Consider the following 14293-nt stretch of genomic DNA (forward strand, 5'->3'; position numbering starts at 1 on the left):
TGTGGTTAGTTTGGTTTTGATGAGTGAACATGGAGAAGCTTCGCCCATTTCAACTCCAATGATCTTTGAATTAAATGACTAATCATTGTTTGCTAATATTAAAATTTGCCACTTGGAAAACATTTCCTTGAACAAAACCGCAATAGCACAGATAAATGTTCAAATAGTTGTTAGCAGTCTCACTTTCCAAGTACCTGTACACCCACGAAAAACAGAAGACTGTCACTATTATTGATTTAGCATTGAATGGCTGACTCTACCCCATGAACATGAAATAAGAACAGGTTAAAACCATTTAAACCTTATTTAATTTGCAATAGGTTAACCAGAAGCCAAAGTTAACATGTAGGTGTATTTTATTATTTCCAACAGCACCCTTTTCTTTGTCCTATTGTCCTTTTTATTGATACGCGCATTGCTTTTCTTGTTTTTCGAAATAGCCTTGCCAATTTCATTTGACTTCAACTGTTATTGTCCAATTGTCCCAATAAAACTTGAAATAACCTCAAGGTAACTAAGTGGACTACATTAGACGTTTCAGATCTCCATTATCCATTGGAAGTAATGCTTTCTTTCCCTTATAGGGCCCTCACCCTCATAATTTCTGGCCAATGACTGCAGAGATCTTTACTCACTTGATTTTGTTCATGAGCTTTGGTCCGGAACAGGAAAGTCCATTTGACGGGAGTCTGAATACAGAATAAACGCAGGGTACAGGACTCGATCCACACCAAATTAAGCGGACTCGGTCCAGACCAAATGATTTCCTCAGTCTGGATACACCCTAAGATTTTTAGCACTATTCTGTTGAGAGACATTGTTTCCAAATGTAAAAGTGACCTGGCAATTATTTATAACAAAGGTCCCAAATGCAGGATAACATGTTCAGCAGGTAGTTGATGGTATCCATCTGGTTTTGTTGAAAGAGCTGGATTATGTCTGCTAATCTGATTTTCTGAATGCCGACCACACTGAATTAGGCAATGTGCCTCGTCAATTTCCGTATTCGGGCAGACTCCAGTACACTGCTGTTGTTCTTTGCGTTCTCTGCTGTTGAGGATCTGAGTTTTCAAAAAACATTTGGCAATATAAAGCAAAATATAAAGCTCTTGCTTTTTTTTTCTTTGACTAATATTTTGGAAGTCTTGGAGAACATGACTCATACGTTTAAAGATTGGAGCTCCTGATAAAGACACTACCATCAATGGACCATATTGCTTTAGTCAATAGGGAGAGCCCTGCGTTGTATTTTTGTGAAAGTTTAGTAATGCGGAGCACTGACAATGACACAACTTGATAGCAGTTAACTCATAGATGAGATTCAATTTTAATTGTCACAACTTGTCTGGCACTCTTAGCCTCCAAACGTCTCCCAGGCTCATTATTCCAGACAGGCAAATAAAAATTGGACGTAAATGGCATTGAAATCTCTGGGGGGAGAGAGACATTTAAATAAGCTTCCTCATAACCCCCATGGAATCAAAAAGACGATATTGGTTTATTCTAGCATGTGCCATGTTGGGTGTCGTGAAGGCGCTCGCTGCCCGTGCCTCAGAGCCCTGGGGAGCAACTGCTGTGATGACACACTGAGAATACAAGTACAGAGCAGGCTGACTGCCACACAAACACACACACAGGGTTTCAAATTTAGTTAATATTCCGCACAGTACTCCTCTGCTTAACACAGCTGAGAGAGAGATGCATCGCCTCTAAATCCGTGACCTGTCGACTGGAGAGGAACAACATGCAGCATAAATGAAGCTTAAAAAAAAAAGCATGCAAGCACACAAAAAAAGCAAGTGTACCTCTATGTCCGCTCAGAGAAGCATTTTCATATGAATAAAAGCAAAGACGTAATGAACTTTAATGTGAGTAATGCGATATTCAGAGACTGAACAGATGCCCAAACAGGATTGTGAATCTATAACACTTTCTTTTGCAACACAGTTCTTGAAGATTTTTCCAAGTTCACCTACACTATTGAGCCACACAAAGCACACAAAAGCTGCATTGTACAGTGTTTGGAGAAGGAAATAGGCTGTGGATCTATGAGAATCTGTGAGTAAAAGAATCAAGAGCAAAGAAGTTATCATTTCTCTGGCTCTGCTCTGGCTATAGTCATGCAGGTGGGCTATTACAGGGAGTTAGCTTAACATTGATTAGCTCTTACTGGGTACACATGACCAGAATATTCTACCTTTTAACCTCTTTGGGCCTCTCTTTGGCTGCATAGGGCGCCGCTCACAAGCACGTTGGGACTTATCAGGCCGATAGACATCGGCAAACTAAGGATTGTGGAAATGGATTGGGAGGGAGCCAAGCACTCAGGTAATGGCGTGGGGAAAGATGCATTGGCAACGAAGCACTAAGGTAATGGTAGGGCTTAGATAGAGACGAAGGACTGATAAGGTAAAGCAGCCGAGGTCTCGGTAGCATGCCAATTCATTTCAACTGTGGAAACTATTGAACAGTCTGGAAGCATGATATTGTCTGGCTCTTCTCAGATAACACAAGAAGCTGCAAATTGACCTTGTTGAGATGTGTGTCTTCATTTTATGAATCCCTGAGTTTAGCATTAGGCCAGCAGCCATGTTTATGGACTGCATATGTCAAAGGGAACTTGAGAGTGAAGATAAAAGGGATTTCGTCGTCAGTTTGTTGCATCACTTTTTATAGTTTGGAAGGTGGATAAAAAATCTGAACAGCCAACATTTCCATGACAAATCTGAAAAACTGCTGCTTTTAGGCATAAATTATTCTTTAAGCTCCACGCTGAGTCTACATGACAGTGAGCCTGTTTACATGCACACTAAAAATGTGATTGTTTTCTTCTTTTTTGAGATATCAGATTTTAGGTGACCATGTGAACGAGATTATCGGATATATTTTATTCAAAAAACGCATTTATGCAATAATATCACATTGGAATTTATTAGCAGAGTAAATGCATAGAGTTGAGTCAGGAAAGGGCACCTGACATACATTTTTTTTTTATTTTGATTTGAAAAAAATCAAAAAGAAAAAATAATAAATAAATAATAACAAAATAAAAGCCAAATCAATAATGCATATTGTTGTGGCCCAGGTTAAGAATGACGGCTGGTGGTTTTGACTTACAGCGTGCAGGTGGAAGCTGGACAAAGGGTTGGTTAAAGAAAAAAAAATGAAAAGACAGGAGTCCTTACTTTATAAGTAAGGACTTTGACAGGAAACAGCACAGTAGGCCGATATGATGGTTATATAAATCCAGAGAGAGATGAATGAGATGATCCCTGGGTATTTCCAGAGGGAGAGAGAAATCTGTGATTGGGGCAGATTTTAACTGACATGTGGGTTTAGGAAAACAGAGGTGACAAGGGAGAGATGGGTAGATTTGATGTTCTGAACAGGAATGCAGAAGGACAAACAGTGGTAGACTAAAAGTGTCATGCACTGGGGTGTATCGGTGTTTGTTGCTGCTGGCTGCTATGATGCTAATTGGGTCCAGGTGTTTCTATTCAGCCGTTTGTGTTTTAGGTATTTAAGGAACCCTCCTGATGTCGCTGGCGTCGGAATGTTTTGGTTGGTTTCCTGTGCATCACGCTTCAGGTTTTTGGTTATTAAAGTGTTTTGTGGAAACTGACCTTCCGGCTGTTTGGTCCTTGGTGCCCCCCGTCACACTAAGAATGAAAATGTCAGTGGTAAAGACATTTTTCCTGAAAAGAGCGGAGCAAGTTGATGACATCTTGTGATCCAAAGAGATCTGTGACTGCAAAGTCAAGCCTGGAGACAGAGTGCAGCCAGGCAGCAGAGAGTGGTGGTGTGCAGGTTGATCTTGGTGGTGAGGATGATGAAATTGATGACGACAAAGCAGAGGACCAGGTGCTGGAAGTTGAAACAGGAAGAGTGCTTTGTGGCTTTTAGAGAAGAGTTGAAACAGGAGGGAGATTAGGAAGTTCAAACTGATGATTGCACAGCAACAACTAAAATGATCAGACTAGGAGGAAGGTTTTCGTCTGGAATGAGGACAATAGATAATGACACTTGGTGGTGGATTTAAAAAAAAACAGGAGTGTTTTTAGAGGAAAGGATTTGCTAAGAAACAGTGCGACAGTGGAAGAGGTGAATTTACTGTATACAGATTAGCATATTTGATTGTCATATTTGAATTAGCATTCTGATGTTACAAACCATCGCTGTGGTGCTTAAAAACTATCAGTGTGGAAAACATTTTGCCTAATTACAGTTTATGCACTTCCACACATGAAACAAGATAAGAAGAAGAGAAACGGACCTTGATTGTTGGACATGACAGTGATTTCCTGGAGCTATAGTTTAAATAAAAACTAATAAATATTGTTTATAACCCTGTAATTCCAGAGCCGTTTTCTGTGACAGCAAATAACACACATCTTAATTCCTTAACCGTTTGCACAATTAAAGTAATTCTATAAGTGTCAAAGAACAGGCAGACAGCTGGATCCAAATGCAGCAGGTTTATTACCTCAACTAATAAAACTGAATTAGGGCCAGGCACTCAGGGGTCTATGACGAGCATGAGAGCAACAGCGAGAGTAATCAGGATCCAGGCGAGAGTCGGGACAGGCGGCAGGCAAACTGAGTCAGAAACAGGGTCAGGAAACAAAAGATCAACTCCGGCTATAACACTCAATAATGAAGATAGAGTGGCACAAACAATACCTCGCACTGAGTGAGGCTCAGTGCAGTGTTTAAGGATGCTGTGATTGATTGGGTGGATGAGAGTCAGGTGTGCGGCATCCAGGAAGTGTGCGCTATATAGGGTTGCTTGGAGATGTAGTGTGGTTGGAACTCAGGAGATTGTTCCAGCCGGTTGACCAGAGCTCTGACTTCTGACAAACAGATTCTGAGGTGGAATGAAGTTTTAGCGCTGATACTTTCTGCAACACTTATAAAGGAGCTGCTATTCTCCACTTCAGAATCCGTCTAAATTATGTTTTTGTTTAAATGGTTGAAGAGTTACAGTATAGTTCAAAGAACCTGAACACTGGAGATAAAGCCCCTGTGATAAAGGGTTGGCTTAATCTCTCTCTGTGATGCTACGTTCCCTCCTAGGCATGTGATGTTGCGTGTGTTTTAGCCTAATAGCATTTCTGCCTAACTCATTTTTTTGCCAAATTGAGATATTGGCCTAACTCTACTCTCCTTTCACTGCTGCACCACCCTGTATAACTGCCTATGTTCTCAGCCAATCAGAAGGCTTCAAAAACACTATCTTCTTTAGTCATCTAATTGACTTGGGTATTTTTGATGCCATATAAAAATGTGCCCAACTCATGTCAAATTAACTTGAGCAGTTTTGGCGCTACACAAAAATGGCTGCCCCTATGAAGAACAAGGCTTATCTTGCATTAAATGAAGTATTAAATCTTATCTTTGATTCATCAGGTAAGCTTATTCATATTTCTCAAACATTCTATACACTAAAGTCACTTATGAATTGTGTGTTTAAACTTTTAATCACGTTTCTGCAACAAAGGAATAAGGACTGCAAAATAGCTTTTGTGCCCCAAGACCCAAGCGAGCACAATGTATTATAAAACTAAACTGCAGATGCACAACTTTAATTGCTTCAACCCGGGTAACAAAGATGGCTATTGTTACCCCTGGGAGGAGCACGAGGGCTCCCTCAGCAGCAAGGTTTTTGCCCATCTGCAGTTCAAACACTTTGAGTCAGTCTTAGAGGCCAACCCAAATATTAAAAAAGTCATAGTCTGTAGTGATGGCTGCGGCTATCAGAATCGGCGTTGCACCATTGCAAATGCGTACCTTGATCTGGCCATGAAGCACGATGTCACAATTGAACAAAAATTTCTGGTTGCAGGGCACACACAAATGGAGCGTGACTCCATGCATAGCTGCATTGAACGGCGTATCAGGAAAGACATTTACACTCTGCATGATTACATCGTCATTTTTGAAACTGCACGTTTGAACCCATCCCCGTACAAGGTCACCCAGTTGTACCACAACAACTTCATGAAGTTATCTGGGGCCTACGTCACAACCATCCGGCCAGGTAGAAAACCAGGTGATCCCACAGTCCTCGACCTTCGGGCTCTCCAGTACTTGGCAGATGGTACGATTCGCTATAAGTTAGCATTTGAGTCAGACTGGGAGGGCCTGCCTCTGCGAGTGACCATCCCCAGAGAACCATTCCCCTGGGTCCCACTCTTTCCAACCCAATTGCCAATTACTCTGAGGAAATTCCAGGACTTGCAGTCAATGAAGCTCGTACTACCAAGAGTGGTCCATGACTACTATAACAACCTGCCTCACCCAGGCAAATAAAACAATCTGGGTTAGGCAAGTGAAACATTGTTTCCCGTTAGTTAACGTTAGGTCTTAACATTGGTTAAGATAATAGTTAAATAACCAGGTTATGTTAAGGCAAGAAACTAGTTTGATGGTTTTTACTTTATTATAGAAACTGCCTGAGTCAAATTGAGTTCCCTGCAAAATTTGCACAAGTCAGTTTTCTATGTTATGCAATAGCTATTGTGTCTGTTTTTTAATTTCAAACATGTTCACACATCTGGTGGGAGTCACCATTAACAAATAAATAAAAAGTTCTTATAATTTGGTGAGAAAAAGGTGTTTTTTCTTCTTTTCCAAAAACCTGAAAAAAATGAGTTAGGCGGATATGCTATTAGGCTGACAATATGGTGTTCACACTGGGCCCTTGCTACCCGATACAAGTGCATGTCCGCCACCTTCAGATGGAAGAGGCTTGGTGTGAAATGTCAAAACAGGGCAGATTTACACTTGTTTACATTGACTTTTCATTTAAATTAGTTGCTTGAACAAGTGTTACAAAGGACTGTGTGAACATAGCTTCAGACTTAAGCACAAATCCCAGCCAAATTCTTTGCAGGAAAATTTAAATATGTGTTAAAATGTTACATAAAAGGGCGATTTAAGAGTTCTGTATGTGCTGATCTTCACTCCTGACTTTGATGTGGCACCACATTAAATGGTACACCATTCTTGAAAGCCATCTGTAGGTTGAAACATGAAGTGTTTCTCTTGAAGAACTTCGGTCAGACTTTTCTGCACACTCATCTCTGAGTGGTGTGGGCAGTTGCGCTGACTTGTAGTATCACACAAGCATGGATGAGCTCAATTTTCCATCTCAGCTATCCTGACATGTACAGGATATTCTGTGAATGATAAGGAGTCTGCCGAGCACCCCCCAACCCCTCCCACATCTCACCATGCTGCACTGCCCATACGCTAAATCTAATTACGGCACTAATAACTCCAGTCATTAATTCATAAGCCGCTTTACTTTCTCATTTCCCTTTGCTCTCCGTATTTAATCTTCCTCATGAAGGCTGAAGTTAGAACTCTTTACAAATGACAGGACATTGGCAGGAGCGCAGCGTCACAGAAAGAAGAAAAAAGTTAATTCTTTGAACGGGAAGCCATGGAAAGGCAGCAGCCGAGAAGGGATAAGTTAACTTTGCCCTAAATGTCTTTGAGGGTAATGAATGGTACACAAATTGAGCGACTAAGTTTAATCGCATTTTCATTAAGTCAGAGAACAAACCTTTTTCTTGGTATGTAAATATTTTGGCAATAAAAAGAGCCAGGAAAGGAAGTGAGAGGCTCCCACAGAACTTGTCACTGTAATGAAAGCATTCATCCTGTGGCTGCAGGGTGAAAAGACGGAGAGGGAGAAGCCGAGCAGGAGGCCAGCAGATGAATGTATAAGACAGGGGAGCCGCCACTTCTTATGGCTTTTTAATTAATTTTCGATGGAGTATTTTTTCCTCGCTTAACGTCATCTTGATAAGGGCCTCCCAGCCTGGGCGATGACTGCACCGATTCCACATCAAAGAGTCATCTATTTACATAATAATGTAAAAGTTGAATCGAAAACCCATTAGAGGACACCATCGGCAAGAGCTGTGACACATTGCTTTCAAAAGCAACCCCAGGGAAACCAAACTCACTCCAGCAGGTGTGAGTGCAGCAGAGATGTGCACACAGTTCCTCTATTGTTACCAGAGCAACGATGAAGATGCGGGTGCAGCAGCTGCACAGCTGGATGCTAAAACGGAAGGGGTTGACCAGAAGAGAGACTCCATCCCACTTTGGGTTATAGCAGGAACCCAGCAAACAAGACAGATGGACAAAAATAGGCTCACGGGCACCAGTAGAGATAAAGAACTACAGCATATTGAACATGTGCAGGACTAGAGAAGCTGCTGTAATTTTCAGGAGGTTAAAAGGTTGGCATCAGTTGTCTAATTCTTGCATATGCACTCAAACTAGTGAAGCAGTCAACTCTGTCGAGTAATGAGTTTTATCACAAAAAATGTGACAAGGGTTGCAGTTGTGTCCGTGTTTCGTTTTGTTTGTTCTTTTTATTGTGTATTTTCTGTCCATACAGGAGTGGGACTTCATTGTGTATGTGGATCTTTGTGCGCATATTCAGGTGTGGTGCTGGAAAGGGTGTGGCTTCCATTGGACCCAAGCTGATGGAAACTGCCTTCAAAGTGACGTGTGGACCTCCAGCCTGTGAGAAAGGAGCTTGGCTGCAACCAGTCTCCACTGCGGCTTGGTAATCTTCTCCACCTGTTTTGTAGTTTGTTGCACTTTGTAGTTTTCGTGTGTAATCCGTGTGCTATCCTAGACACTTTAACATTGGACGTTGGGTCATCTAGACCCACTAGACAGTGCTCTGAACCTTTTTTTTTCAATGATTTGTGATCTTCACTGGTGTCCATGGATTACATGAAATCTTTCCACCTTTATCCACCTTTGTCATGGTAGGGAGAACACGTCAATGTAAGGGTGGGGTCATCTAAGATAGAACAAGAGTTAGGCCCATTCTAGTCTTTTATTTGTGGTCATGTTTAAGTGAAGCTGTAGGGGTGAAATGCCATCTTCTTTTACACATGTTTTACATATGTTTTGTCATGGATTTCCCTTTTCTTTCATTTACAGGTAAATGAAAGGTGCAGTTTTGTTTGTTATTTTGGCTTTGGTTCACCCTGAAGCCTTTTTGCTTCACCTTAAGCTATTGTTTGTTTGGTATTAATTCCTTTGTAAATAAATGTGTTACTTTTTAATGGAGACAATCTTTTGGTCTTTGGTTATTAATTTAAATAGGAAAAAAAATACTTTTAATGTTGTGCTCCTGTAGGGCCCCTAGACTTTAAAAGGGGCATAACTCCAAGAAACGAGAAACTGATTTTATGTAAAGGACTGCATGTCATTGCTTTTAATAGAAGATACTAGAAGTTATAGCCCTACAGATTAAGCCCATCGCCATTTCCCATCTTCCATCTCTTCCATCTACGCTCTATACCGCTAACTTACAGCCCCTTACACCCCCCACACCCCGAACCTAGCAATGCAACAAAAACGGTGAGCAATATTGGAACTATCCAGCAGTATAGTTTGGAGCCAGATTCAAGCTCAAACAAGGAATACAATGACATCCATGGATCTATTTTTCTGCAAGTGGATGCATCTGAATGGAGCGGTGAAGGGAGCTTGCTCATTGTAGCTTCTATGTCACTGCTACAAACTTTATCAAATGCCATTTTATCTGTTCCTGAATGATTTCAATTAAGAAATACTCAGAAATGCAATTTTGAGCTTATTTTGCTTTATAAATGTCCTCCATCAGGAAAATGCCACAGGATCAAGTTAAAAACTAAAAAACAAGTTTCATTGGAGTGGGTCTTTAAAAGTTGATAACTGCTCTTTTCCAAATTTTACTTTGTGGCCAAATTTAGCCATTAAAACTAATTTAGTTTTTACTCCTAGTAGTTCCATAAGGGATGAAAGAAAAGATGGAATAAGAACCTTTTTTCATTTGCAGAAACGTAAATCAGATTTGTTACTAGACCACTGAAAATCCCAGAAAGTGCCGTCCACTTTCCCCTGTTCAACCATTACTTACCTTACGGACAAGGGACAATGCATCAGCCATGGGTCATTGCCAAAGAGCACAACTGCTGCTGCACATGTAAAGCTGGGAAGTACAAATTGACCTTGGAACTGGACTGATTAGTGTACTTCTGTTGTGTTTCTTTTGCATGTTGCCAACCAATCATGTTGGTACACAACCAAGAAAAACAAGAGGTTTTTGTTTTTAAAGCTACAAGAGTGCATGCTACAAGTGAAATAGTTGCTATACGCCACCATAAAAGACCATTTGGAACCTACAAAGACCATTAAAAATGCATTTATTTGTCAAACATTAAGGTTTCTATGAATAGAAAACTAACATTTTAGTTTTAAAATGTAAATATGTGATTACAGACGGCACACATTGTTTATATTTACTATGAATTAAACTCTTCTGAGGCTTAAAACAGTGATGCAGTCATGCACCAGCTCTGAGGTGTGAATATTTGTCTTTTGTCGTCTGAGAGTCGCCCCATATTCTCCAAAAACCAAGTTACATGATCAGCTGCACTCCCAGACTGAACCTTGAGTGTATCCAGTGGTTGGTTAACTCTTTAACAATAGAGCTTCAGCTCCAGGATTTACATTTTTTTGCAGCTGTAAAAAGAGAAAAGACAGTCTTCTTTGCATCCAAATCCACTGATTCACGTTGACCCCATTAACAGTTGAGGAGTTAAGGTGTGTCAAAGAGCCAGTGACATCTCCTGTGTTAAAGGGTTAAACCTGTCAACCCATGGCATATTATTGGGTATTTGAAAACACCAAAGCTAGTTTAAAGTCAGTTTTCAAGAAGAGAGAAAGATGCAGGTATTATTTAAGAATCTTCTAAAAAAATAGTGTAAATTTCTGTTTATTTGTTTGCTTCGTCATGTATTTTTGGATGCAAATGAAGCTTTTCAGAAAATAAAGTGATTGCGTCTTTCATTAATTTTATGAATGAAATCACAAAATACCGTTTTTTTTTTAACTGGGTGCAGTATCCAAAAAAAACTTTTATATATATATATATATATATATATATATATATATATATATATATATATATTTATATATATACATATTAATCGAAACGTAAGAATTATTGTTTATGAAGACTATTACACCTGGTAATTTTCCTATAAAGGTTGGTAAAGCAGGGGTAAGGTTTTGAAGATATTGCCTTCCACCGGTCTCCGTTCTTAATCGACTGGAGCAGAGAGGACAGTTGGTTTAGTCCGTCTCCTTCTGCCCGCCTGGGCAGTGTGGGAGATTCCGCTCCTATCTCTCTCATTGATTTCTGCTCAGCCCCCTCTCTCGACTGCCCTCCAATGAGCTTCTTCAAAGTTTCTGCATCTCTGTCTCTGAGGCCCCTCTGAACACAAGCAGCTCTTCTGAAGTATAATTACCAGCCAGGAAAGTGGAAACTGCCACTGACCCAGCCCTCCACAGAGAGGGGACGGGGCTGGAGGAGAGGTGAGATCTGAAGGGAAAAGAGGCTTAGGGGAGGGAGACAGGACATTATTTGGAGCAGGATACTCTGGAGATCAGCAAAAGTTACATGGATGAAAACCAGAGTGTGATCCTATATGGACAAATAGGGAAACATAATGATGTCAAAAAAAGGAAGATGCTGAACATGTTTAAGGCCCTTCCTGTTCTGTGAGTGTGGGGTGGCTCACGGTGAACAGAGAAAGTGGGTGGGAGGTGTGCTGCTTGGGGGGGCAAAACCCTTTTAAGCCTATTGATCAGGATTCTGATGCAAATGTAATTAAATGACGGCTTTCCCCTGTATCCTGAGTCTGGGAAAGAAAACAATCCGCAGCCATTTCTTTTACATTCCTACCAGCTGTACACTAAAGGAAGCGGTGCCCTGCAGCCTGCGGTCTGCGGTTCATATCTGTCAATACTTCCCATTAGAATTCAACCAGGCTTTCCACTTAAAATGCAAAAGTCAGCCTTGCTCTCCAGATAAGAGGACAACAGACACGGCGGCTGCAGATATTGTGCTGTATAATGGCATGGCCCTTTCACTTAGAAAAGTGTAGAAAATTAAATTCATGCAGACGTTGCATGCAGACAGGCCTGGGAGGGAGGCGAAGAAGCGTGCACTGAAAGACAGAAGGGCTGGACATCATTCACACATGCAGATAAATGAAGGTAACTTAGAAAGTCCTTAACCTGAATGGACCCGTTTTCAATTAGGGACGTGCTCAGACATGAGCATTTACTTTGCTCTTTCATGGAACTCAAATCTGTTTTTCATTGATTACAGTTCTTGTACAAACATAAACTCCCCAAAACATCAGGAAAATTGATATTTTAAAAAAAAAGGATTCAACATGTCAAACTGCTTTTCAGACTAACAAGCAGGTCAAAGGAAAAGTGTGTACAGGCAGGTGTGTTAAGGTGAGTAGATGTTTACCAAAATGGACCATGATTTTACTGAATTTAGAAGGGTGTAGCCACAAAAGTATTTAATCAAAAAACTGACATTATGATGAATTCTGTGTCAAATCATGTGTTTCCCATAATATTGTAAAGCCCTATTTCCTCAGAAGAAACATGTCATTCATAAAATATGTGTGGTTATTTTTTTGTATTGACACGTCAGCAGTAGGTCATGTGACTGAATGTACCTGTGACTGATTTGATAAAGGGGGGGGGCATCCTGTTGAGATGGGAAAAACGTCAGGGAGTCTACAAGAGACCTAGAGAAAGAGAAGAAAAAAGAAGCGCATCTAACACCCGATGCATTCGATTTTGTTTGAGATTTACAGTATTTCTGTTTGGACTCGGCTGGACAATCGACTCATGGATGAGAGGATTACTTTCTCATGTTTGGATTTGGTTTGGTTGTGGAAGCCTACGTGTCAGGAGTGGAGGTGACCGTGAACTCTGAGAGGAAGACGCAACAGCACGGACATCAACGGGACATTCAAAGAAAACGAATCGGTTTTGAAGCCACCGCTCAAATGCATGGGTGTGAATGAAGCTTCAAGCTGAGGCAAAGACGAATTTAGCTTGACTTGAAAACTTGGCATGAACAAGATAAAAAACAGCTTTGTACAAGCAATAACAATGTAGCAAAGGGAGTCTTCATTACAGGACTCTCCAAGTACCACGTATCAGCCAATACTACATTGATAAAAAGCTAGAACATGGGGAAACAAAGGGAAAGTCAAGGCAACCAGAGGGGGTTGAATACAACAGGTGCTGCTTTGTTTAGCCTGTGATGTGTATTTGTTTTTTACCTTAATTTGCTGCGAAAATGCCCAAGACCATGCTTTACTGTACTTTACTGAATCAGATGCTTTAAGTTTTCAGACTGAACGCTCATGAGAGCTGTGAGTGGATCATCCACCATTAAGAGGCAGATGTGAACTGCCTTCATGCGAGTCAAATGAGAACAAAAGAGTTCATCGTACCTACTTTGTGAAGAGAGCTATAGTGTCTTTTGATCTGGAGTAGGTATGTCCACATTCAGTTGTGAAAATATAAAATATTTGACCGTTTCATTCAAGTGGTCATTTGTCGTCAGCAGAGTATCATTAGACACTGATGCAAAGGTGCATATACTCACAGGATTTGATGTTTCGGAAACCTGACTCTTTTTTTGTAGTTCCTTTGTTCAATATCGATTTGATTTTTCCTCCAGTTGAAGTGATCAGATCTTAAAAAAAATCCAATGTACGTCCAAAATCAAACAAACATGTTTGACATCTCAAGCTGGCTGCATTCCACAGCTTCAAACAGATAATATCAAACATTTCTGTTTCTTTATTAAAACATTTTTTCCTAAGAAATGAAAGAAAATGAAAAAATAAAATTGTCTTACCTATCCAGTTTGGCTTCATGTTTATATACTCTCCAATAAATCCTGTTTTATCGCCTCCATGCAGTCACTTCTCCTATCTCCCGCTTCCAGTTCCTGAGTGCTTCCTCTTCTCTTCCAAGTCTTTAGACAAACTCTCTCCCTCCCCCTCTTTCTTCCATCCTTCTCCCATCTCAAGAAGGGATTTTTTTCTTTCAAAGCACAAAGTGTGGAGCTTTACAAATACACAGTTTAGCTCCAAGTACAGTGGAGGGAGGTTCACACCATGTGCTCAGACTGCCTTTCTTTTGGTCATTCTTGTTGATGCGTTTCCTTGGCATTGCCTTTATCTGCTCTTTGGAGAGGCTCAACAATGTGCCAGAGAAGTACGGAGGTGGGGAGGAAGGGGTGAAAGCTGGGAGAAGGATGACGGCGATAGAGAAACAAGAGTTATGCTCGCTTTAGGTGTCTTTGTCAAAATAGGCTCTGCAGTGCAGAAGTCTGGTGTTTATTGCAGGAACTAGTTCTCATGGATAATCAAAGTGTTTTGCAACTACTACG

At 40.7% G+C, this 14293-nt stretch overlaps 1 long non-coding RNA gene across 2 annotated transcripts in view; it reads right to left on the reverse strand.

Moving 5' to 3' along the window:
* The window catches only part of LOC110017204, a 29686-nt gene extending 15604 nt beyond the window's left edge, over nucleotides 1-14082 (reverse strand). Inside the window, exons 1-4 of one of the 2 annotated variants that reach the window (XR_002292522.2) lie at nucleotides 13757-14080; nucleotides 13502-13591; nucleotides 12558-12629; nucleotides 11013-11401 (exon numbers count right to left, since the gene is read on the reverse strand). This is a non-coding gene — a long non-coding RNA (uncharacterized LOC110017204). Of the gene's footprint in view, nucleotides 1-11012; nucleotides 11402-12557; nucleotides 12630-13501; nucleotides 13592-13756 lie in introns of those variants that run through there. The other variant, XR_002872179.1, reaches the window with a different exon arrangement.
* Between the last annotated feature and the right edge of the window lie 211 nt (nucleotides 14083-14293).

This window comes from Oryzias latipes, chromosome 19 (genome assembly GCF_002234675.1).
Source record: "Oryzias latipes chromosome 19, ASM223467v1".
NCBI classification, from domain to species: Eukaryota; Metazoa; Chordata; class Actinopteri; order Beloniformes; family Adrianichthyidae; genus Oryzias; species Oryzias latipes.